The following is a 25,642-nucleotide window of genomic DNA, read 5'->3' on the forward strand; positions in this document are numbered from 1 at the left end:
TGCACAATTGATTGTGAGCATTCCCAAGCCTTGCTCTTTCTTTCCTGTAATTCTAATTTAGGAAAAAAAATTTGTATACCCTAGTAGCATCTTCAACTACCGCTTTAATTCCATTGATCATTAATTTATTCCACAATTCTGGAGAATCTACACTGTGCCAGGCACTTTGTCAAATGTTAGGAATTTAAAAATGAACATGACCTGATTCCTGCTTTTAAAGAAATTTCTATTAAGACAGGAAGACATAGCACCATTTGCTGATATCTTATTTCACCATTTCAAACAGTTCTCTAAAATAGGGGCTTATCATTGTGTTCATTTTACAGATGAGGAAACTGAAGGACAAAAAAAATGTTAAATATCTTGCTCAAGATCACACTGTAAATGACAGCTGCATCTTGAACCTAGGTCTGTATTCCAAAGACAGTGTGCTTTAAAAGAGGCATGATCTTAGCACTATGGCTAATACTTGAGGAAACTCAGGAACATTTTCAAAATATAATATTTGAGCTGAATAATTAAAAGAGAACCAAAAATTAGCCAGGGAAAGTTTGAGAATTCAAAGGGAACGGTACTAACAAAGTCAAGATATAAGGGTATTTAAGGAAGAAAAAGAAATTTGGTGTAGCTGAGAAGTAAACAGGTAATGTAAATAGAAACTTACAGTGAAGGGCCTCAAATGTTATCCCAAGGAGCAATGGTGGTCACTGAGGAATCAAAATAACCATTTTCCCTCTCCACTCCTCTCCAGCTGTGAGAACTGCCGGAGCTCACACAACAGTACCTATAGGAGACATTCACGGGCTTCCACATTTAGCTGGATTCTGAACCCTGCCTAGCCAGCTCTTCTTGAACTCCCTCTAATCTTCCTCTCCCATTCTCCATAAAGGATCTTCAAATCTTAATTCTTCTCAGGCCTCCTGCCCTACCACCTCCCCAGCTCCTTCTCAGCAGAAAACCTTGCTTTTTATTTTTTGTTTTTAAATATTTGTTATTTATTACAGTGAAATTGCCTAGTTTCCTTAGTTCTGTCACCTTTCTTCTTTTCTTCCTTCCTTCCTTCCTTCCTTCCTTCCTTCCTTTCTTTCTGCTGTGTTGGGTCTTCGTTGCAGTGCACAGGCTTCTCATTGCGGTGGCTTCTCGTTGCAGAGCACGGGCTCTAGGCGCGTGGGCTTCAGTAGTTGTGGCGCGTGGGCTCAGTAGTTGCGGCACATGGGCTTTGTTACTACATGGCCTGTGGGATCTTTCTGGACTAAGGATCAAACCCGTGTCCCCTGCATTGGCAGGCAGAGTCTTAACCACTGCGCCACCAGGGAAGTCTCGATCTTGCTTTTTCTTGACAGAAGGAATGCAAGATCACCTCCAGGACACTCTCATCTTCCTGGGTCACTGTTCTACACACAGGGGGGTGTACAGTGAGTGGTGAGCAAAACACAGTGGAGCTTACATTCTAGTGAGGAAAAACAGACATTATGTCAGGTGATGATAAGTATGAAGAAAAAAGTAAAGTAGAGGAGAAAGAGATCAACAGGGTGGGTGGGAGAGACTATTTTATGTAGCATGATAGACAATAAGGATGGAAACCAAATGATAATTTTCTTTAGGAGTGAAATAGCAGGACCTTCCTGGAAGTTGTCACAAAATAAGCCACATAAAACTAAATGACTGGGCTTCCCTGGTGGTGCAGTGGTTGAGAATCTGCCTGCTAATGCAGGGGACACGGGTTCAAGCCCTGGTCTGGGGGGATCCCACGTGCCGCGGAGCAACTGGGCCCGTGAGCCACAACTACTGAGCCTGTGCGTCTGGAGTCTGTGCTCTGCAATAAGAGAGGCCGCGATAGTGAGAGGCCCGCGCACCGCAATGAAGAGTAGCCCCTGCTTGCCACAACTAGAGAAAGCCCTCGCACAGAAATGAAGACCCAACACAGCCAAAAATAAATAAACTCCTACCCACAACATCTTCTTAAAAAAAAACCCAAAAACCTAAATGACTGAGGTGAGTGTGCACATTTAGCTTACCTACAGACTGAATTGGTGTTTGTTTAGGTATGAACCTTGAGTCACCTATATCTGAAAAACTAGGGCACATGTTACATAGTGGACTGTGTTTCCTCAAAATTCATATGTTGAAGCCCTAACCTCTGGTACTCAGAATGTGACTGTATTTGGACATAGGGCCTTAAAAGAGGTGACTAAGTTAAAATGAGGCCTTTAGATTGTGACCTAATCCAATCTGACTGGTATCCTTATGAAAGGAGGAAATTTGGACACACATAGACACACCAGGGATGTGTATACACAGAGGAAAGACCATATGAGGACACAGCCAGAAGGCAGCCATCTGCAAGCTACGAAGAGAGGCCTCAGGAAAAACAAACCCTGCTGACACCTTGATCTTGAGTTTCTAACCTCCAGAACTGTGAGAAAATAAATTTCTGTTATTTAGGCCATCCAGTCTGGGGTATTTTATTATGGCAGCCCTCACAAACGAATATCACATGTAATGAATATTCACATTCCCAAGGCCCACCCTAAACATTCTGGATCAGAATAGGATTTGGCTCTGGCAAATGCATTTTTAACAGACCCTCTAGGAGATTCTGATGCACTGCAGGTAGGTTTCACTACTTTCTGCACTAAAATAACATGTTTGGTTGAGGAATTTCTACAGAACTGAAAAAGGATGGGAAGGGCACCCTCATCACTACAGGAAAATTGTTCTAATAATTGGTATTGCTTATTATTCTGGCCAAATTTCATCCAACTGTTGGGATTTTTTTTCTGTTAGTACCAAGGTAACATTCAGAAGTGAGACAGTATTGGGTACAGCATGGATCCATGAGCCCTAGGGAATGTGTGATGCTGGATATGAGCTGCATTAAAGAAATGTGTATGCAAGTTATGCTGGAATGTATTTGAGTTATCTTTGCAGCTATGAATGGCTTTGTAATTGTAAAAAATAATTGTATGCTTCTCTGCTTCATATTTATATCTTTTGTTAATTAAAAATAATTATTTTTCAGTTTGGGTGTGCACAATTGATTACTGCCATTCTTATAGTGTTTTTTGTTAACAAAGTGTATCATAATTACAATAACATTTGCTTTGGTAGAAGAGGATTATTTAAATTCACAGCATACTTGAAATGATAACATTCTAAATGTGCCAGGAAATATAATAAAGAATAAAAATAAAACATTGTGAGCATTTTCTTGTATAAATTATAGTTCCTTGCAGACTTTTAATGTATTTAGAAGTCATAAAAACATTAAGAATGTTTGAATTTCACACTTTTAACATGGATTTATTAACTGAAATACTGTATTTCTATGAGAAAATAATTCACCTGAACAAGATAAAACAAAATCAAATTGAAATGTACTTAATATCAAGCTGTTTAATTTGATTAGAAAAAAAATATTGTGCCAATATCCAATACTAAAATGAAGTGCTGCCTTACAAAGTAGAACAATTTCAAAGAGTACCTAGAGACAATTTCTACTATGCTGTCTAAATCTTAACAGAAAAATGTGATGAAATTTGGCTGAAAGAAGTAATATACCTTGAATACTATGAGCAAGAGTCTTCTATAAAAAATGTTCTAATTTTTTTCAGATTATTAAAATGCTATTTTAAATTAATACAATTAATTAAGAAAGAAGACTTTGGTCTCTGTTTAATACCAGCATGATGAGTCTAAGCATTGTCAGTGAATATCTAATAATTGTTAGTGAAAATCTAATATCGAATCATTGATACCTACCAAAAGCATCTGTCAGATAAATGTTTTCATATCATTACCATAAAATAATATATATTCTGTTGCAAAATGAAGCACTTTGAAGCTTTCCAAATACAACAGGAAAATTATTGTACTAAGAATTCTATTTGTGGATTATTATAGAGCCTATTTCATATTATATTCTTAATATTTGTATTTATGTATTGTATTTTCATATTGCATTTTATGGGTTTCAAAGTACTTTCCACACAATTAGATTTTCAGTGAAACCCTGGGAAGTTGTTAGGGCAAGCATGCTTATGCTGTTTTACATATGAAGAAACTGAGTCTCACAGAAATTGCTCAAGGTCTTTCAGGTAGTTGGCAGCAGAAGTAGGGGTGGAAGCCTGTGCTCTTGCCACAGCAGGACACCAGCCTGCCTTTTGTGGGCTCCTTTGGTCTCTACTTACATCTGAATGTTGCCATCATAGTCAATTCGCAGGTTACCTATCCGCGGATACAGAGGACCCAGTGTACTAGGCCATCTTATGCAAGGGACTTGGGGGTTCATGGATTTTGGTATCCAGGAAGGGTCCTGAAATCATTCCCCATGGATACCAAGGGATGACTGTACTCTCATCACTGGTGGAATGGCAGGAAAGCAAAAGATACTAGCTGAGTCATTCTAGATACAATTTAAATTAATTTCACTCTTTAATAACAAGCTAATGTAAGAGTCAAGTGAATTCTAAAGTATGGAGTTAAAAAATTAAATCTTTGGTTACCATGAATTTAAGAATAAATTGTGTACAAAGTAACAATGACAGAGATGTAGTAAGTAAAACTGGTTTTATTTTCCCCTTTTATGCGTTTCCTGGGCCCCAAAGATAGGACAACTACATTGTAAACAAAATAACAAAACCAAAAACTTAACTTGCAAAAATCCTGGAAAATACAGACGGTAGAAAGAAGATGAAAAATTTACATCTAATCTCACTATTCTGGGATAACCTCTGTGAAGGTTTTGACACACACTGTTTTCTCCTATTGTTTTAGCAATACATATTTTTACATAGTTGAGATCATATAATTTACTGTTTTTTTCCATAAAATACAGTAATATAAAAAGCACTTTTCCCAGTTTTTGTACAATCTTGATAGTATTGAAAGCTGCTGCAGAAGATTTCATCTTGTGACTGTGTAAGAGTTCACTAAATCATTCCTATACCACTGTTGTAAAAAATAGAGCCATACACATTTTAGTGCATTTATGAGAAATATTTTCTATACTTTGGATTATTTCCCTAGTAGAAATTTACAAGAATGGAGTTATTTAGTCAAAGTATATGAACATTTTAGTCTCTGAATATATACTAATAGATTATTTTCTAAAACAGTTAAATCAATTTTCATTCTTACTGAGAGAATACGAAAAAATGCCGTTTCACCTTAAGAGATACAAAACTACATGGTATTCTTATATTTATTTTTCCAAAGTAGAAATATTTTATTTATTATATTTCTTTGATTATTAAAGTAATACTTAAGCATTGCAAAAAATTTTAGATAGTACAAAAAGATTTTAGAAAGTGAAACCTATCACTCAGAGTTCACCTCCATTAAGGTACTGATATTTTCTAAGACTTTTTGGATCTAACAAATTCTTTTAGCCTACTGTCCTTACCTAACTAAATAAACATGATGGACATCTTTTAATGAATATAAATCTATATCACCATTATTAACAGGTAGAGAGTATTTCATTGTATGAACATACCATAATTTATGTAATCAATCCATAGTGAAAGACACTTATATTGTTTCAAATTTTAAAGAAGTTATAAACAGGGACTTCCCTGGTGGTTAAGAATCTACCTGCCAATGCAGGGGACACGGGTTCGAGCTCTGGTGCGGAAGTTCTCACATGCCTCGGAGCAGCTAAGCCTGTGCACCACAACTACTGAGCCTACGCTCTAGAGCCCACGAGCCACAACAACTGAAGCCCGCGCGCCTAGAGCCCGTGCTCCGCAGCAAGAGAAGCCACCGCAATGAGAAGCCCGCGCACCACAACGAAGAGCAGACCCCGCTCGCCGCAACTAGAGAAAGCCCGCGCGCAGCAACGAAGACCCAATGCAGCCAAAAATCAATAAATTAAAAAAAATATAAACAAAACTAAAGCTGCTACAAAATTATATTACCAAGGGCAGATCAGTTAGTTTCTCAAAGACTTATTTTCCTAAGCTCGTAAGCTTCTAAAGAGTTAATTTATAAGCAGCTAATGAACTATATTATAGCGTTGCCCAAGACCCAATTTTACCCAAGTTACAATATTAAACGAAGTGTAGCAAATTCGAAGCCTTATGATTTCGGAGCACATATTGGTTTTCTATTGCTGCTATAAAAAATTGCCACAAACAGTAGCTTAAAGCAACACAAATTTATTGTCTGAGAGTTCTGGAGGTCAGAAGTCTAAAGTCATCTGCAGGACTGAGTTTCTTACAGAGACTGTAGGGGAGAATCCATTTCCTTGACTTTCCCAGCTTCTTTATGCTGCCTGTATTCATTGACTCATGGCCCCGTGTCGCTGTGACCTCTGCTTCCATGGTCACATCTCTCTCTCGGATACTCCTGTCTCCCTCTTATAAAGACCCTTATGAATACATTGGGCCCACAAGATAATATTTCCAGCTCAAGATTCTTAATTTAATCATATTAGCAAAGTCCCTTTTGCCATGAAAAGTAATATATTCACAGGTTTCAGGGACTAGGATTTGGCTATCTTTTATTCTGTCTACCACAAAGCATATATCTAAATTTGAGTCTGTGCTTCTCTAGTTAAGAATTTGAAATTACTTAATTCATGTGAGCATCATCTTCTAATCTGTAAAATGAGGGAAAGAATAATCTCCATATAGGGTGGTGATGAGGATAATAAATTACATGAAATGTCTACAGTTCAATGTCAGGCACTTAAAAAACAGAACAGTAACTGGCACATAGGGGATATTTAGAAGTTAGCAATCATAATATTACTGAGGCAAATAATTTGCATTGTTATTATGTTTATCTGTTTTTTGGAACCTACTTGAGACTGAGGGGTGAGGGAAGCTAATGTTTCTTTAACTTTCATTTGCTCCATCAATTTTCTGCTTTCTCTTTTCAGTTTTCAACCATTTTGGGGGGAAAGCACTGAATATATATTTATATTTTAAATACGTTCTGAACAGCCCAATGATCATGTAATTTAAATTAATATTAGTCTTTTTCTTCAAAGAACGTGAGAATATGAGAATATAGCAACAAAATGCAGTCATATGAGATTTATCCAGCTGTACATATTTGTTTTGTACATATTATATTACTAGATTTTACATTCATAGTAGCTGAAGCTAGGACCTCCAAGTGCATCTTAATTTGGTGCCCTGAAACTGTAGGCAAAATTTATGTGTGTGTATTTTTCTAAGTTACAGGTTTCCTTCAATATCTGAAGAACCCATTATTCCAAACAGAAAAGATGCTTCTAAACAAATTTTTTCATTTTAATTAAAATTAGGTAATTTTTTCCTGCTTTATTGCATATTCCTTAAAGCCTTGTTACACAACGTGTGATCTATGGAGAGCAGCATTAACTGGAAACTCATTAGAATTGAAGACTCTCAGGCCCCACCTCAGACCAACTGAATCAGGATCTGTATTTTAACAAGACCCCCATGTGATTCTATGCACATTTAAAATTTGAGAAGTATTACCTTTCAGTAAAATCAGAAGATACAATCAAGCAAAATAAATTAAAATATAAAACATGCCCATAATACCATCCAACTAGTGAAAAACCCTGTTAACATTTTTGTATATACTTATTCCAAAAATGTAACCATACTGAGCATATTGTTTTGTAACCCACTCTTTCCCTAATGCATTGTGAACATGTTAACATATCAACATAATTAAAAAATTTTTTTAATTTGATTTTTATTTTATATTGGAGTATAGTTGATTTACAACGTTTTGTTAGTTTCAGGTAGGTGTACAGCAAAGTGATTCAATTATACAGACACATATATCCATTCTTTTTCAGATTCTTTTTCAACATTATTTTTAATGGCCAATTTGTATTGTATTATATATGCATGTGTCATGATTTAATCATTCCTTTTGGTGGTCATTTAGGTAATTTTTATATTTTTACTTTCAAAAATAGCCCTTGTGTGATGAGCATCTTGTAATGCAAGGCTCATGATTGCCTGGTTCAAACCTAACACTGCTAGTTACTACTTACTAGCTGTGTGAACTTAGGCAGGTTACTTGATCTTTCTAATGCTTCAGCTTCTTCAACCTCATAGGGTTGTTTTAAGGATTTAAATACATGATTCATCTGAAGATCTTAGAACTGTATCTGGCACATTCTAAATGATTAATGAATGTTATCTATTATTTTTATTAATCTTTATGAACACTAAACTATTTCCGTACAGCTATTTTTTTCTAAATGTAAGAAAACTTAGGTCACTAAGCTAGTTAGCAGCAGAGTCAGAGAGAACTGGATACTCCCTTTTAATCTTTCCACTCTTGCTATCGTTCTGGGCTAGAGAGCCGAGCAAGTTTAGGACCTTAAAAAAAAAAAAATTCGTGGGAGGGCTGACTGCTGAGAGTAGGATTATTTTAAATAATTCTTCTTTACCGAGACAGATCCGTAAAACAATTCAGTTTGGCAGCTGATATCTGGAATAAGAAAGGGAAAATGATTCCGATTTAAGCTTCAATCAACCCGGGAGACAGTTGATTTTCCCAGGAGTGGGGCAGAACCGACCTATGGTTTCCATGGTTACAGGTCGCTCAGCGCCCGGTGGGGCTCCCAGCTCTCTATACTGCGCAAGCGCACAGAGCTGCTTTAGACGCCCGGCGCCTTCGGTTTCGAAGGGAAAGCTCCTCCCTGTCCTTTCGCCGTTCTCCTATCGTCTTCTGTCTTTGCCTAGTCCACGCGCTCCGGGTGTCCGTGACGCAGTATTTGAGCGCCTGCGTCGTCTGGAGCCGCGACACTGAACATGGCGCGTTCCTAGAAGCTGCTTTCGGCATCAGTAGGCGGCGGCGTGTGGACTGGAAGCGTGGGGCGAAGGACAAGCTGACGCCGCTTCGTGTTGGAGCGTGGAAGCGGGAGAACCGGGCCATTCCGGACCGAACCAAACGGTGAGGCCCCGACCTGAGAGCCACAGAGCGCGCGCGAGCGGAAGGGAGGAGTGGGCTGGGCAGCGGAGACCCGAGAGGTGAGGGAAGAACGTGTGGCTAGTGGGAGGCCAGGCATAGCAGTAGCGAGAGAAGGGCGGCCTGCAGGCTTGGCTCTCCGTTACTCCAAGGACCCCTGGGAGCTCGAGGCTGCCCCAGTCAGCCCGGGAGCGGGAAGCATGGTCGCGGAGGAATCAGGGCGCGGGGAGGCAGGGACTGGGTGCTAAAATGAGGACGTAGGGTGCTCATTGTGGCTGCATTGCGGACTAGGGTGGTTCATTTGCCCTTGGGGAATAGGTGGTGCCACTTTTCAGAGAACGTGGTCATCTTTAGTATAAAACCACTGTATGTTGTTATTGCACCCACAGTATTGCTACTAATAGTAATACTGTGAAAGCTTTAATTGACCATTAGACCCTTGCTTGCCTATAACGAACAAGTGAAGGAAGTAATACATGTTCATAGAGGACTTACTTGCTGAGGTATGGCCGACAGTGCTCTAGCCCAGCGACTTCTGCAGCTTTATAACTTGAGGGTATTTGTGATTCAGCAAAACTATTTTGAGGCCCATTGCATTTGTCATTTTTTTAAATCCTTTTGTGACATGGTGGTGAATGAGGGAAGTCTTATTCTTTCAGAGTGGCTTGGCTAGATAGATAGGACTGCTGAATTGCCTCCTGGTACGAAGGTTGCATTTGATTTCCCCTCCCCACCCCATTTGAACGGGCTCGGTTGTAGTGCTCTAGTGCCCTTGCAATTTGGTTATTCTTCAGAAGGGAATAAGGAAGAGTAGTTTACAGCCGTAATACTTTTTATTTTTTCTTGGATAGGGAGTTCATTACTTCGTTTTCACGTTATTTCAAACTTCTCTGTTCAATGCAGAGGTTTCAGGTTAAAGGCAGAGTGACTCTACGATATGAGACATCCATTTCATGACATTTTTTCTTAGGTCTTTTGTCACTGAAGAAGATTTCTGTGAAATTAGATTGAAAATCTCTCCCTGTTGGTTGTGATAGGATTGTGGAATTTAACCTGTAACCCCTAGCACAGGGAATGGTAAAAAACAGTTTAATTATAGCAATGATTTGTGGCGATGTATTATAGCCCTAGGGCAGCTGGGCTGTCTCTGCCCTAGTTACACTTCCTAAAGCAGAAGAGAATTCTCAACACAAAAAAATTTAGTTGTGATAATACAACTGGAGGTTCTAAACAAATAGGTGAAGATTATTTGGGAATTAACATAAAAATCTTTAGGTTTAAAAAAAAACGACTTTAGGTTTTGTGACACTGTAGAATGTGTTTGCATTCAGGATCAAACCAGAATGCAAAAGAATCTTTGTAGATATATGGCAGTTAAAGTATACTGAAGATTTTTCTAGAGATAAATACATGTGTTTTTCCAGAAATGTTCATATTTTGAGAAAGAAAATGTATTTGATTAGATAGGTTTTAACCTTTGTGTTGTATATATGTGTACGTGTGTGTGTTTGTATTTAATCTTGGGCTTCTCCTAATTTTGTGTTATTGATGGCAATTCCTTTCTTTTCCTATGATTCCTTTCTTTTCCTGTCTGCACCAAATGGAGACTATCAGTTAATTTCAGAGTGTTTCACGGAATGGCAAGACATTTTGTGCAGGTGTGAGTCTAGAGTGTTTTCCTTGGTTTTCTAAATATCAGGCTGATTACAGATAAGCCGATAATTATAAGCTTTGTAGAACTTGAGCTGGATCAGTGTTCTACACCCTTGCAGCTCAAAATATGGTGTAGGCATCACCTGAAAGTTTGTTAGAAATGCACAAGCTCAGGCTTAACCCCAGATCGACTGAATCAGAATCTGCATTTTAACAAGCTCTCCAGATGATATGAATGTACATTACAGCTTGAGACACACTACTTTGGTTGGTAAAAGTTGAAGACCAAGGTCATGCATAAACCTGCATAAACATTATAGCACTTCTTATTTTTAATCTGAGGTGATCTTATGATGATTATCAAGTCTGGTTTGTCTGGTTGAAGAAACTTAAGGCCCAGAATGGTAAGTGACTTGCACAAGGTCACATGTTATCTAGATTTTTAAACCAGGTTCTGATTCATTGCAATGCATTTCTTTTGCTAGTTACTGCTAGAGTTCACCATATTGAAACTGAACTAAAGCATTCATGAATGACACTAGGTATTCATTCAGTAACAAACATTTACTGACTAATGGAAAGGCAACCTAATAATCCTCTGTGTCTTTAGTAACTACTCTTGTTTCCCACGGTGGTTGTTAGCCCACCATCTCCTTCCTTCCTTACTCTTTCCTGGATAATGTTGCCTTCTGCTTCACAGAGGAAATGCAATACATTGGTGGGAACTTTATTGCTTTTTGCCCTCTTTCACCTGCATACTTGTCTACCTCTATCTGTTCATCTCTAATTGTGTTCCAAGTTTTTTCTCCTCAGGGACAATGTTTCCTTGGTGTATTAGTTTGCTGGGGCTGACATAACAAAAAGCAGAGACTGGGTGGCTTAAACAAGATAAATTTATTTTCTCACAGTTTTGAAGGCTGGAAGTCCACGATTAAGGTTAGGGCAGAAATAGTTTCTTATGAGGCCTCTCTTCTTGAGTTACAGATGCCCTCTTTCTGCCTCTTTACATGGTTGTACTTTTGTGCACTAGAACCTCTAGTGTCTCTTTTTCTCATTAAAACACCAGTCATATTGGATGAGAGTCCACTCTGATGGCCTCATTTTAACTTAATCACATCTTCAAAATTCTTATCTTCAGTACTGGGGATACTGAGGGTTAGGGCTTCCAGCATGTGAATTTTAGGGAATACAGTTTAGTCCATAACACTTGGTTATTCCTTTTACTCTCTACTGGTACTAATTTATCAGGATTTAAATGCACTTGTCTTAAATACACTCTTTTCACTCTAGATTCCTCTTCAATTTTATCTGTAATTATTTCCCTTAAGGTTCTTGAAAAAGTTGTCTATGTTCATTTTCTCCACCTTCTTCTTCTTTCTTTCTTTATTTTTCAGTGTGTTGAAGTCTGCCAATCCACTGCAGTCACTGAATTTGATGGGGTGATGGTCTCTATTGATTTCCTTATTCTGAAATCTAATGGCATCTTTTTAATCATTTGACATTTTGACTAGTCCTCCTTGAAATTCTCTTATATTTCTGTGACACTGTAGTCTCCTCCTTCCTTCCATGTCTTGGTCAGTCTTTCCTTGGTATATTTTTCTCTCTTCTCTGGCCACTTTAAATATTCATTTCACTCTGGCATACTATCTTCTCTCTTCTGCCTCTGCCTACTCTCCTTGAAGGGTATCATCCTTTATGAGTTCAACTTCTATATCTATTTTGATGACACCCAGATCTGTTTAGCACAGATCGACTCTGACACATTGTGGTTGTATTAAGATACCTTAAACTCATGTCAAAAAAGTTACGTATCTCACCCTTTCTGAAGTTGCTTCTCTTCTTCCTGTGATTCGTGCATGCAGCTCATCGCTCAGTCAGAGACACCAGAATCTTAACTCTTCCCTGTTATTACCCTTATGTGCTAACCTTCCCGCACTTAACTATATTACTGTTTACCAAATCTTGTTTTACCTCTTTCATCTACTTTTTCTCTGTGGCTACTACCTTGGTTCAGATTATCATTATTATCTGGACTTCTATGTAAACCTTCTAAATAATTTCCATGCTTCTGAGAATTGCATACCATCCCTCTGTACCTTTCCTTTTTCTGTAGGCAGATGGTGCTGTTATCCTGCAATCCTTCTATGCAGACTTAAAGATAAAAATCCAAACTACTAAGCCTTGGAAATAGGGATGTTAATGATTTGAGCCTTGCTTGTTTTTGCTTTCACCTTCTGTTATTTCCTGCTTCACATTGTTTTGTCATGCTGAATTGTTTACAGTTCTTCAGAAGTGTTAGAATGTTTTTAAAAATTGAGACACTTTTATGTTGTGTGTCTTCTGCCTAGAATGTAGCAATCACCTATCTGACAAATACCCATAATGTGCTCATCTGGATAACTTCTACTCAGCACAAATGCTGCCTTGCTCCGCTCTGGGAAGCCCTCCCCAGCCTTCCTAGGGTGAGTTAGGTCGTCTTCTGACCTTGTTCCATAACAGCTTATCATAGCGCTTATACTATATTGTAATTGTCTTTTTTCCTCTCTAGACTTGAATGCAAAGACTCCCTTATTTATTTCTCAGAGTAGTGCCTGGCCATGAGAAGCTGCTTCATTGCTGAATACTGTGAATGCAAATTGAATTGCCAGGGAGTTGAAAAAAATGTGGAATGTTATATACTCTGGAGGTTATATAACCACTCAGGTTATATACTGTGAGTGGGTTTGAAAAGTCAGAAACTTGGGTTCATTTTTGTGACTTTACACAGCTATAAGTGGAGATTGGGTTGTTGTCATTGAATTCATTTATTTAACAAATATTTATTAATCACTTTCTGTGTGCCAGGTACTAATTCTAGATTCTGGTGATATTCCTTTGAACAAATCTGATGTCTGGGTTTTACATTCTAATTGGGATTCTGAACAATAAACACATGTATTAGAATGTCAGACAGTTAAAAGTGTTATGCAGAAAAATGGAAGATTAGGAAATAGAAGGAAGGATATCCGGACTAGAGAGATTCTGGATTGAAAGGTAAGCTATTTTAGATTGGGCAGTCAGGGAAAACTTATTTGATTAGTTGACAATTTGAGCAGAAACTGGATTGAAGCTAAAGAGCAAGACATGCACGTATCTAGAGGCAAGAGATTTGCAGCCAGAGGGAACACATTCTGTGAGGGGAGGATAAGATATATTTTATGTATCTCTTCCACTAACAATGGACAGCATATTGTCTCTAGCTCTCTCTTACTGTAGACAACTCCAAGACAAACACCCTTATCCTTGTCTCTTCCTTGTATGCCTATGCAGGAGTTTCTTTAGTTATAGTACCAAGTGTAGAACTGCTGGGTCATAGGATATTACCTAATCATAGGATGTACCCACACACACAAACAAATTTCATTCATGATGACAAGATTGCTCTCCAAAGTGGTTTTACTAATGTATACTCCTAGCAGCAGTGCATAAAGATTCCTATTTACATACATTCTTGCCAGCACTGAATATTTTCAGAATTTGTAATTTTTGCCAATCTGATGATTATAAAGTAATACCTCTTTTAAAAAAATCCTGATAAAGCTTGTTAACTTTGTGTATGGTGTTTTCATTGACTTTTAATTTTGGTTTTCAATTTTGCTATAGTAAAATTTATCAGGAATATAAACTCTAGTCTTTTGATACTGTGTTTTGGTTGTCAGGTCTAAAGATTTTTTAAATTTTGGTTTTCAGTTTTGCTGTAACAAAATTTATCAGGAAGATAAGCTCTAGTCTTGATGTTGTATTTTGGTTCTCAGGTCTAAAGATTTTTAAAAAACAGTTAATTTCATTGGTATTTGACAACACTGTGATCAAAAGGAAAAATGTGGTAGTCAATAGAGAATGTTGGGTTGGGATAGGAAACTTGAATTCTAGGTTTCCAGAAATGTCACCAATTTGCCTGTGTTTGACTGTACAGGAGTCACAATTTTCCTCTTCTCTTTCTCACAGTTTTTCTCTTGTCCTTTTTAGGACACAGTTTCTCGGTCAGTAAAACAAAATGCTTAAATTAGATATACTTACTGTTTAGAGAACTGATGTGGATGGCTCTAAGGTGATAGAAAATTATTTTAATGACTCAGAACATAATTTTAATGATAAAATGTAGAACAGTTTCTAATTTTGAGGGTGTTACTGGGCATGCAGCCTATACATGTTTTAATGAGTGAATTTTTATAAATTCAAGTGAGTCCTTAGGCTGAACTCTTACAACCAGATTGAGATTCTTCTAAGACGAGTTGTATGATATCCTGGATCAGTAATTGGAAACTACCAATCAAAGATATGTATATTTGGAGAGGACTGATGATCCCTTAACAGTTAGCAAAAAGTTTTGACTAAAATTTGGTCAGTTATGGTCTGTTAAATTTAGGCTGTGCTATTACTGCCATTCAAAGAACAGTATCTTCCCAAAATCAAGCTTACAGCTTTTCCTTCCTATTTCTTTGACATCAGAGAAGAAACTTTAAAACCAATAAGCATAATTGCTGTTCTTTAATAGTTTTTATACAGTTGTATATTTTTTTTCTTTCACCTAAAGAGATGTCAGAGAAGTTGGTAGTGACACTGGTTGGGGCCTCACTGCTGACACTACCTTGGTGGGTGTCACTGTTGTTTAGGATAAGCTCCTTAACTTTTCCTATGAGGAGGTGTTCAGTCATGGGGACTCTCAAGTATATTAAACAGGCAAGAGACTCATTGAAGTTTATCGATGCCATTTTACTAAAAACTCCCAGTACAACATGAATACTTGGGTTTATTGGACAGGACTTGTTTCACAGCTGTCTTCTGGCACTATATATTGTCTTCTTACATACTGTATAATTTACTTCTCTGTCTCCACCCACTAGCATATACTCTCCATGAGAGCAGGGATTTTTCGTCTTTTTAGTTCATTGATGTATCTTTTTTTTTTTTGGTGGTACGCGGGCCTCTCACTGTTGCGGCCTCTCCCATTGTGGAGCACAGGCTCCGGATGCACAGGCTCAGCGGCCATGGCTCACGGGCCCAGCCGCTCCACGGCATGTGGGATCCTCCCGGACCGAGGCACGAACCCGTGTCCCCTGCATCGGCAGGCGGATTCTCAACCACTGCGCCACCAGGGAAGCCCATTCATTGATGTATCTTAAGTGCCTAGAATAATGTCTGGCATTGTAGGTGTTCAGTAAATATTTGAATGAATGAATGGATGTGGAAAAGTCTAATGACAGGCCCATAAGTATCAGAAACCTGATTGAGAGAATGGGATTAGAACAGAGGATGTTAGATATTCCCAGTGAAAAGCATTGTTAAATTTTATTGGCTCAATGTGCCTCATTTCAGTAGGCAAAGATACTGAGCGAATTATTCATTCATTTATTCCTTTTTTTTTTTTAGCTCTTCAGCGTACTGTTTACTTTCGTAGTATCTTTTATAGATATTTCTCTCTTTACTGTGATATAATTTCTGTACTTCCAGAAATATTGTTTCTTTGACCTCTTTTTCAGCATTTCTAAAAGCCTGCCTTCTGCTCTTAGAAATTACAATCACATTATTGCTTTGTTCAGTTCATCAAACATTTACTGAGCATTTGCTATAGCCCTGGCACTGTATTAGGTGCTCACATGTGTAGATGAATAAGACACAATATTTGCCTTTAAGTAGCTCGTGATTTTGTAGATGGGACTCAAAAGGAAATAGATGTAATAACAGAAGTATGTTCTATGCAGAAGAGTGGTGTGGAGGAAGGAGCGCTTTACTATCTAGTGCATTTAAAGATTTCCAGAGCGGCTGTTGTCAGCAGCTTTAGTATTCTCTGTATCATGGTCCACTAGCTGCCACTTTAAAAAACATATACATAAATAGACGGAATTGTATCATGAACCCTTATCTACTCACCACCCAGGTTTAACGGTTATCAGCTCATGGTCAATTTTATTTCATCTTACCTCCACCTGCTTCTCTAACTACATTGGTCATGCTGTCTAGAAGCTTGGTCATTTTCAGGTTTAACTTTTTTTTGGCAAACTGCTTTAAGATTTCTGTTTTCTCAAAGTCTGAACTCTTCCCCTGGTCTTCACAGAAATTCATTTTTTTCTTGTCTTTGACACATTGTCTTTCTCTAGTTTGCTTTTGACTCCAGGCAGTTGAACAGTTTTGTAATATTTCCTATCCATAATTCCTCAAGAATGTTTTCTGCCTCTTACTATTCTTTTCGTAGACTTGGGCCATAGATCATGATTTGACTTGCAGGAGTTTAACTATCTTTGAAAAAATGACATCTTCCTCACATCTCTCTGTAGGATATGTTCCAGTGATTCATGGTAAATACTATATTGCTTATACATTTCACCAAAAGGGCTACTCGCTATTCAGGTTTTTATTTGACCAGTACCTGTTCTTCCAGGAGGAAATTTGGAGCTTTCAGGTTCTTATGCCACTGTCTCAATGGCTTGTATCTGGCTTTTCTTCCTCTTTCTGAATATTTGTCCTTCTGTCAAATGTGGACTACTGCATGTTTTTCTCCTTAGGTGATTTCATCCTGCTCCTTATATCAGTCTGCCTGTTCCTGTTCTACAATTTCTCAGTCTCCTTTATGCTACAATATTGTTTATGAATATTACATATTGTTTATGAATATTACATTTTCTTAAGTTCTGTCATATTTATTTTGTGTAAAGCTCAAACACATTTATGTCTTTTTTTTTTGCGGTACACGGGCCTCTCACTGTTGTGGCCTTTCCCGTTGCGGAGCACAGGCTCCGGATGCACAGGCTCAGCGGCCATGGCTCGCGGCCATGGCTCAAGGGCCCAGCCACTCCGCAGCATGTGGGATATTCCTGGACCGGGGCATGAACCCGTGTCCCCTGCATTGGCAGGCGGATTCTCAACCACTGTGCCACCAGGGAAGCCCACATTTATGTCTTCATCTCACATTTTCTTTTGCTAGAGAAGAGAGTATTTTTTTAAAAAATAAATTTATTTATTTATTTTTGGCTGCATTGGGTCTTCGTTGCTGCGCACAGCCTTTCTCTAGTTGTGGCGAGTGGTGGCTACTCTTCATTGTGGTGCACGGGCTTCTCATTGCAGTGGCTTCTCTTATTGCGGAGTACGGGCTCTAGGCATGCGGGATTCAGTAGTTGTAGCATGTGGGCTCAGTAGTTGTGGCTTGCGGGCCCTAGAGCACAGGCTCAGTAGTTGTGGTGCATGGGCTTAGTTGCTTCACGGCATGTGGGATCTTCCTGGACCAGGGCTCGAACCTGTGTCCCCTGCATTGACAGGCAGATTCGTAACCACTGCACCACCAGGGAAGTCCCAAAGAGAGTATTTTTAATCTTCCTTTTGTTTTGTTTTGTTTTTGGCTGCACTGCACAGCTTGCGGGATCTTAGTTCCCCAACCAGAAATTGAACCTGGGGCCTTGGCAGTGAAAGCGCAGAGTCCTAACCACTGGACTGCCGGGTAATTCCCGAGAAGAGAGTAGTTTTAATGATGCAGTATTTAAGTACAGAAGTAGAGACAGTGCTGTAAGGTTGTTGTCATGTTTTGCCTCAGTGTGAAGTTTTCATTTTCATGTTTTCAATCCCATCTTGTATTACATTATTCTTTTTTTTTTTTTTCCTTGCGGTACACGCGGGCCTCTCACTGTCGTGGCCTGTCCCGTTGCAGGGCACAGGCTCCGGACCCGCAGGCTCAGCGGCCATGGCTCACGGGCCTAGCTGCTCCGCGGCATGTGGGATCTTCCCGGACTGGGGCATGAACCCGTGTCCCCTGCATTGGCAGGCGGACTCTCAACCACTGCGCCACCAGGGAAGCCCTATTACATTATTCTTTAGGCTCCCATTCATTTCTTTCCCTCAGGAGTGCTTTTCTCAGCATTCTTTGCCCTAACTTCTTGAACCCTGAAAACACTTGCTGTAAGGTTGTCCTGCTGCTTTGCAGATGCTTGTCCTGACCAAGTCGTCACTGGGAATTCCAGTGTCCTTTTCCCCTGTCGTTGATGGGAAGAGGATGCTTAGAACATATTCTGTGGGATGTGCTACTTACTTCTTACCATCAGGTGGCACTGCAGATTAATCAGTTTATTTCTACAACTTTAGAAATAGTAGATCTAGTAGGATGTTATCTTGTAAAGGAACAAGTTGATGTGGAAACTTTCATGGAAAATACTTCGAAGTGAAATTAAAGATAAACACGATATTGCTAACAAACACAAATTTTATTTTCCTTTTGTATGATGGAAGTGTACAGTATATATGTATGTGAAGCTTAAAGGAAAGTAAATAATAAATCAGAATTTTTTTCTTAGTTTCATTTTTCTCAGAATGTTAAATGTTTTAAACTTTTGTTTTTATGAGCGTCACATAGTAAGAATTTTTAGAGATGAATATTTGTAGGTAAAACTGCTGTTATAATATAAGACTCAGAGTCCCCTGCATGAGGAAGATGTCTTTTGGTAAACATTGCCATCACAAATCCAGGTAATATGGCAGAACTGTTGCTTATCAACTCTTGCTTCTGAAAACCAAGTCCTGAATGTTTACGATGAGAATGCAATTATTGCCTACATTATCTACTTAAATGTGTATATATAATATATTGCCATGATTTCTTGGTATGTGCTTGACAAGAGAAATACATGATTTGAAACTCTTGAGGAGTTTGAATAAGTTTTAGGATTACAGAAGAGAAATCAAGCAAATATTCCTGTGGAAATTTAGAGTAGGTGTAAAGAGAAAATTCTTGGCCTTTTAAAAAAAATGTTTTTTCATCGTAAAGGTAAAATGTGTAGACTATTAGAATCCCCATAAGTCCTAGGACTCCCTTAGTGCAACACTTTATAATCTTATGTTTCCTGCTTGTCTTTTATTCTTAGGCATTTTTATATTTGTATAGCTTTATTACGTATATTTTATGTGGTATTTGTTATTTGACATTATAGATATTCCTCTAATTACAAAATAGACTAAGAGTATTTTAAAAATCCTTATTGGTTTAGGAGTTAAGCTTGATTTTCTACCACCAAGCAGGAGTTTGTAGGTCCTTTGAAACTCTTGAGTAGGTAGAATATTTTAGGAGTATAGAAGAGAAGGCAAGGGAATATCTCCTCTCCTTGTTCTATACGTTTTAGTGTGTATCTTTTATTCCAGAATAGATCAGTCTTTGACAGTCTGCATGGTGTCTCATAGGGAATGCTTCCATAGCCCTGGTGGTTCTTTAACTTGAAGGTATTTGGAGATATATGGAAGCATCTTGAGTCAAAACAATCCCTAGGAAGTGTTATTTACATATACTGTGCAGGGATGCTAAACAACCTATAATGCAGGCACAGAGAAGAATTTTCCTGCCAAACAGTCTTTGTTGAGAAACTGAAATGAATCCAAATGGGTACAGTGTGAATTTGAATAAGACTAGAATCTTTGGAACCTTCTGACTTATGTCAGAAGTCTTACGTCCTTTCGTCTTGCTTTAGTTTCTTAAACAAGTGCTCTTCCTTTCTCTGAATTAACATCACTTGTTGTTGTTACTCTAGCCAGATTTTTCATTCCTTCAGCTTTTCCTGGTCTCTTGCTAACTTTGGCATTTACATAGTCAGAGCACTTAAAAGAAAATAACACTTTATTAAGATATAGTTCACAGACCATATAATTCACCCACTGCAAATGTACAGTTCAGTGAGTTTTAGTATATTCACAGAGTTGTGTGATCATCACTACAGTCGATTTTAGAACATTTCTTCACCTCAAACTGAAGTCATTCCATATTTTTCCCCAATCCCTTTTTATGGCTTGATAGATCATTTTTTTGTAGTCTTGAATAATACTCTATTGTCTGGATATACCACAGTTTGTTTATCCATTGACCTACTGGAGGACATCTTGGTTACTTCCAAGTTTTGGCAGTTATGAATAAAGCTGCTATAAATATGTATGTGCAGGTTTTTGTGTGGACATAAAGTTTCCAACTCCTTTGAGTAAATACCTTCAAATGCGATGGCTGGATTTTATAGTAAGAGTATGTTTAGTTTTGTAAGAAACCACCAAACAGTCTTCCAAAAGTGGCTGTACCATTTTGTACTTCCACCAGCAATGTCTGAGAGTTCCTGTTTCTGCACATTCTTGCTAGCATTTGGCCATTTTAAAAGGTGTGTAGTGGTATCTCATCGTCATTTTAATTTGTATTTCCCTGATGACATATAATGGGGAGCATCCTCTCATATGCTTATTTTGACATCTGTGTATCTTCTTTGGTAAGGTGTCTTTTAAGGTCTTTGACCAATTTTTTAATCAGGTTGTTTTCTTGTTGTTGAGTTTTAAGAGTTCTTTTTACATTTTGGGTAACAGTTCATTATCAGATGTGTCTTTTGTACATATTTTCTCTCAGTCTGTGGCTTGTCTTCTCATTCTCTTGACATTGTCTTTTGCAGAGCAGAAATTTTTAATTTTAGTGAAGTCCAGCTTATCAATTATTTCTTTCATGGATTGTGTCTTTGATGTTGAATCTAAAAAGAAATCACTATACCCAAGGTCATCTAGGTTTTCTACTATGTTATTTTCTAGGAGTCTTTTAGTTTTATGTTTTAAATTTTGGTTTATGATCCATTTTGAGTTCATTTTTGTGAAGGGTGTAAAGTCTGGGTTTAGATTCATTTTGTTTTGCATGGATGTTCATTTGTTCCTGCACCATTTGTTGAAGAACCTATCTTTCCTCTATTGTACTGCCTTTGCTCCTTTGTCAAAGATCAGTTGGCTATATTTATGGGCGTCTATTTCTGGGCTTTCAAATCTGTTCCATTGATCTATTTGTCTACCCTTTCACCAGTATCACTCTCCTGATTCATGTAGCTTTATAGTAAGTCTTGAAGTGGGTAGTGTCGGTCCTCCCAGTTTGTTCTTCATTGTTGTATTGGCTAATGCATGTCTTTTGTTTCTACATGTAAACATTAGAATCAGATTATTCATATCTGTAAGATAACTTGTTGGGATTTTGATTGGAATTGCATTGAATCCACAGATCAGGTTGAGAAGAAGTGACATCTTGACAATGTTGAGTCTTTCTATCTATGAACATGGAATATCTATTCAGTATTTATTTAGTTCCTTCATTTTGTTCATTGGTATTTTGTGGTTTTCCTCATATAGATCTTGTACATATTTTGTTAGATTTATACGTAAGTATTTCATTTTTAGGGGTGCTAATGTAAATGATACTGTGTTTTTAATTTTCATTTCCACTTGTTCACTGATGGTATATAGGAAAGCATTTGACTTTTGTCTATTAACCTTTTATCCCACAACTTTGCTATAAATCGCCTGTTAGTTCCAGGAATTATTTGGTTGATTCTTTCAGATTTCTACATAGATGATCATGTCACTTCTGAACAGACAGAGTTATGTCTTCCTTCCTGATATGTATACCATTTCTTTTCTTTTCTTACCTTATTGCATGACCAAGGACTTCTAGTTCCATGTGGAAAAGGAGTGTTTAGAGGGGACATCCTTGCTTTGTACCTGATCTTAGTGGGAAGGCTTTGAGTTTCTCACCATTAAGTATGGTGTTATGTGTAGGTTTTCTGTAGATTGTCTTTATCAGGTTGAGAAACCTCTCCTCATCGTTTGCCTTTTAATTGATTGTTTATCTTTTTATTGTTGGATTGTAAACATTCTTCGTATATTTTGCTTATAAGCCCCTTATCAGATATATGATTTGCAAATATTTTCTCCTATCCTATGACTTGTCTTTATTTTCTTGATGGTATTCTTTGGTAAAGTTTTAAATTTTGATGAATTTAACTGATCTTACTTTAGTTGCATGTGCTTTGGTATCATATTTGAGAATGCTTTACCTAGCCCAAGGTCATGAAGGTATATTCCTAGATCTTCTTCTAAGAATTTTATAGAGTTACCTCTTTATGCTTAGCTTTATGATCCATTTGGAGTTAATTTCTGTCTATGGTGTAAGGAAGAGGTCCAGCTGTTCTTTTGTATGTGGATATCCAGTGGTTCCAGCACTATTTGTTGAAAAGACTATTCTTTCTCCATGAATTGTCTTGGTACCCTTGTCAAAAATCACTTGACTTTAGATGTAACGGTCTGTTTCTGGACTTTAAAATCTGTTTTATTGATGTGTATATCTGTCCTTTTGCCAGTACCAACACTGTCTTGATTACTGTAGCTTTGTAGTAAGCTTTGAAATGTGTAAGTGTAAGTGAATTTCCCACATTTCTATTACTGATTGCAATCTGAGGACATATTTGTATAATTTCAACCCTTTTAAATTTGTCAAGACTAGTTTTGTGGCCTAGCATATAGTCTGTCCTGGAGAATGTTTCATGTGCACTTGAGATGAATGGTTGCTTTCATTCTACTGTTGAGTGGAACGTCTGTGAAGTCAAGTTTGTGTATAATGTTGTTCAAGACATGTTTCCTTTTTTCTTCTTTTTTTTTTTTTTGGCCATGCCGTGTGTCTTGTGAGATCTTAGTTCCCTGACCAGGGATTGAACCGGGGCCCTCAGCAGTGAAAGTGTGGAGTCCTAACCACTGGACTGCCAGTGAATTCCCAAGACATATTTCCTTATTGATCTTCTTTCTAGATGTTCTCTCCATATTTGAAGTAGAGTATTGAAATCTCCAACTGTTATTGTTCCTGGCTGAGCAAGCTGGGGTGGGCATGATTGAGGTCCACTGTTCTTGGCCTGATATGCCTGGGGTAGAGCTTCTGCCCCATGACTGGTGCCTGGGTGGAAGAAGAGTACCCCAGACCTTTTGACTGTGCTTGTCTGGAATAGAGCTTCAGTATGTAGCTCAGTTAGATGAGAAATGCTAGCTGTCTGCTTTTCTTGGGGAGAAACTGTAGCCCTAGATTAAGAGCCAGAGTGAGAGGGAGCCCCATGTTCTTGGCTCATTCTGCCTGGAGTATAGCTTCTGTCACACTGGGGCAGGAGTGAGTTTGTGGCTCAAATGCCACAGATGGTTGCTATTTTTACTAAGATTTAGTAGTATTTCTTGCATAAATGTTTCTCCATTTGCTGTATGTCTTTAAATATGCTTTCCAGAGACTGTAAATGGTTGCTTTTTATAACTTTTATCAGTTACAGTTGTTTAACTGAGGAGAGGATCTGTGGAGCTCTTCATGCCACCATCCCAGAAATATTCTCTCTCCTTTCTTTTAAACTGGAAATTGGATCTAGAGTCTTGATTAGATTGTGGTTGATCAGTTTTGGTAGTTCAGAGATGAGGTTTTATACTTCTTTTTGCATCATCACATCAGGAGGCACTTTAGCTCAAGTTGTGCAGCTGTTGGTGATACTAAAGTTGCTTTCTTAGTTGAGCCGGAGACTGACAGATCCCTTTGTTTTAAAGGTTTGTTTATTTCTTCATTGCATTTAGCAAGTAATCTGTGGGGTGATACACTGGGAATATTCTGTTCCCCAACAGCTCTTCTTTCACTTAATGGTTTTAGCATCCATATTGATCTATGCCTGAATAAATTATTTCACTGAGGGAACCTTTTTGATTTTGAAATTCTTTTTTCTTCAATTTTTCTTGTAATCTTACACCTTCTTTTCTTTAGTCAGTTTACTTCTTTAACTTTTAAAAGTGGGGTGTGGTTATTGTTTGAGTGGAATGTCCTAAAACTAAGGACAAACGCAGATAATGTAGTAGTCTAAAGAAAATTGTCATGACTGAAGTTAAAGTCGATGCAGGCCTGAGAAGTCTGTTTGTTGGTGGCAAGCAGGGGTACTGAGTTTTCTGTTTGTTTCTTTTAATGAAAATTGGTAAGTTTCCAACCACAGGTGCATCTGTATTATCTTTGGACTTCGGATTTTTCCACAGTTGGCAAAGTATCTTATAGAATCAAGCCTAGAAAGTCCAGTTACAAGCTATGAGTATTTTTAGGCTCTTGGTCATATATTGCTAGATTATTTAGACTTTAATAGAATCAAAGACTACAATAAAGTTCAGTAATGAATAAATTGAACTGACTGACTTGTGAAATAGTGAGAAGGGTGAAATGCCTGCCCTTTTAATTTTCACCTTCTTCTTTTGTATTATTGTTCTTAGAGGGAAAAAAAGAGTATGCATTTAGATTTTGAATAATGCTCTTCTGTAATGTAGTTGAGAGCTAATAAAATGCTCACAAGCAGTGTTTCCTCTTGCTTATGATTTTGAAACTATACAAATTAATGAAAATCAAAGCAACCTCAGTGTATACACTATTAATTAGAAGACCTAGGCAAATTTAATCCTGCTGTTTGCTTGGTTGTGTCTTGATAATTTATAGGAGCACAGAAAGGGAAAGGATACATTGTTTTAACATAGGTATGGGATTTCTCTCCCTACACATAGACCTCAACAGAGGAGATGTAACAGCACTTCCACTGTGAGAGACTAGCTTCCATGGCCTTCAGGCCTACATGATGATCGCCATGAAGATCCTGTCAAGTTCTTTGAGAAGCACCTCTGGCCATTCCCACCAGTTAGTCTGTGTCTGTCTCTCCATCTCCTCCTACCTTCTACCCTGTCCCTTCTTTTCTTATGCTTTACCCCCTTCTCCTTTTCTTCTTTCCTCTCTTCCTCTGTCAGTCTCAGGTCTCCGCCTTTTTTGGAGACTAGTTGTATGTCTCCTTCACTACTATGTGCAAATAACAGTAGCAGCCCTGTTATATTTCTGCATGCTAATTCCAAGAGAAAGATATTGAAGGTTAGTTTCCAGGTGTACTACCCTCCAAACTGACTACTGCTATTCAGTAGTCATCTATCTTTTATCCCAAATGAAGTTTATTTCCACACTGTTACATTTGAATGACTCAGTACATTTCTCCACCTCTTCTTTGTTGCCATTGTTGTCCTCTCAAGAAAACTCGACAATTGAGTACTGTATGAATATTTAATGCATAGAAAATGTAGTCCTTTCAGATTTCTGATGGATTCAGGAATCTTTTTCTCTAGGAACCTATTATGGAAGAGCATGGTGTGTTTCTAATTATTAGGGAGTAGGGTGGTGTGGTGAGACCATTTTACGTTTTAGTAGGAAGAGCTGGGATTCTAAACA

The 25,642-nt window shown here is 38.0% G+C and overlaps 1 protein-coding gene across 5 annotated transcripts in view; it reads left to right on the plus strand.

Moving 5' to 3' along the window:
• The first annotated feature begins 8,723 nt into the window (after positions 1-8,723).
• IPO11 (importin 11) overlaps positions 8,724-25,642 on the plus strand; it is a 246,493-nt gene continuing 229,574 nt past the window's right edge. For 3 of the 5 annotated variants that reach the window (XM_067031019.1, XM_067031018.1, XM_059063535.2), the window contains exon 1: positions 8,724-8,907. The gene's annotated coding sequence lies outside the window, so the exon portion shown is untranslated. Of the gene's footprint in view, positions 8,908-12,923; positions 13,038-25,642 lie in introns of all 5 variants that reach the window. The other 2 variants (XM_067031017.1, XM_067031020.1) reach the window with 2 other exon arrangements.

The sequence above is a fragment of the Kogia breviceps genome, chromosome 4 (assembly GCF_026419965.1).
Source record: "Kogia breviceps isolate mKogBre1 chromosome 4, mKogBre1 haplotype 1, whole genome shotgun sequence".
NCBI lineage: Eukaryota > Metazoa > Chordata > Mammalia > Artiodactyla > Physeteridae > Kogia > Kogia breviceps.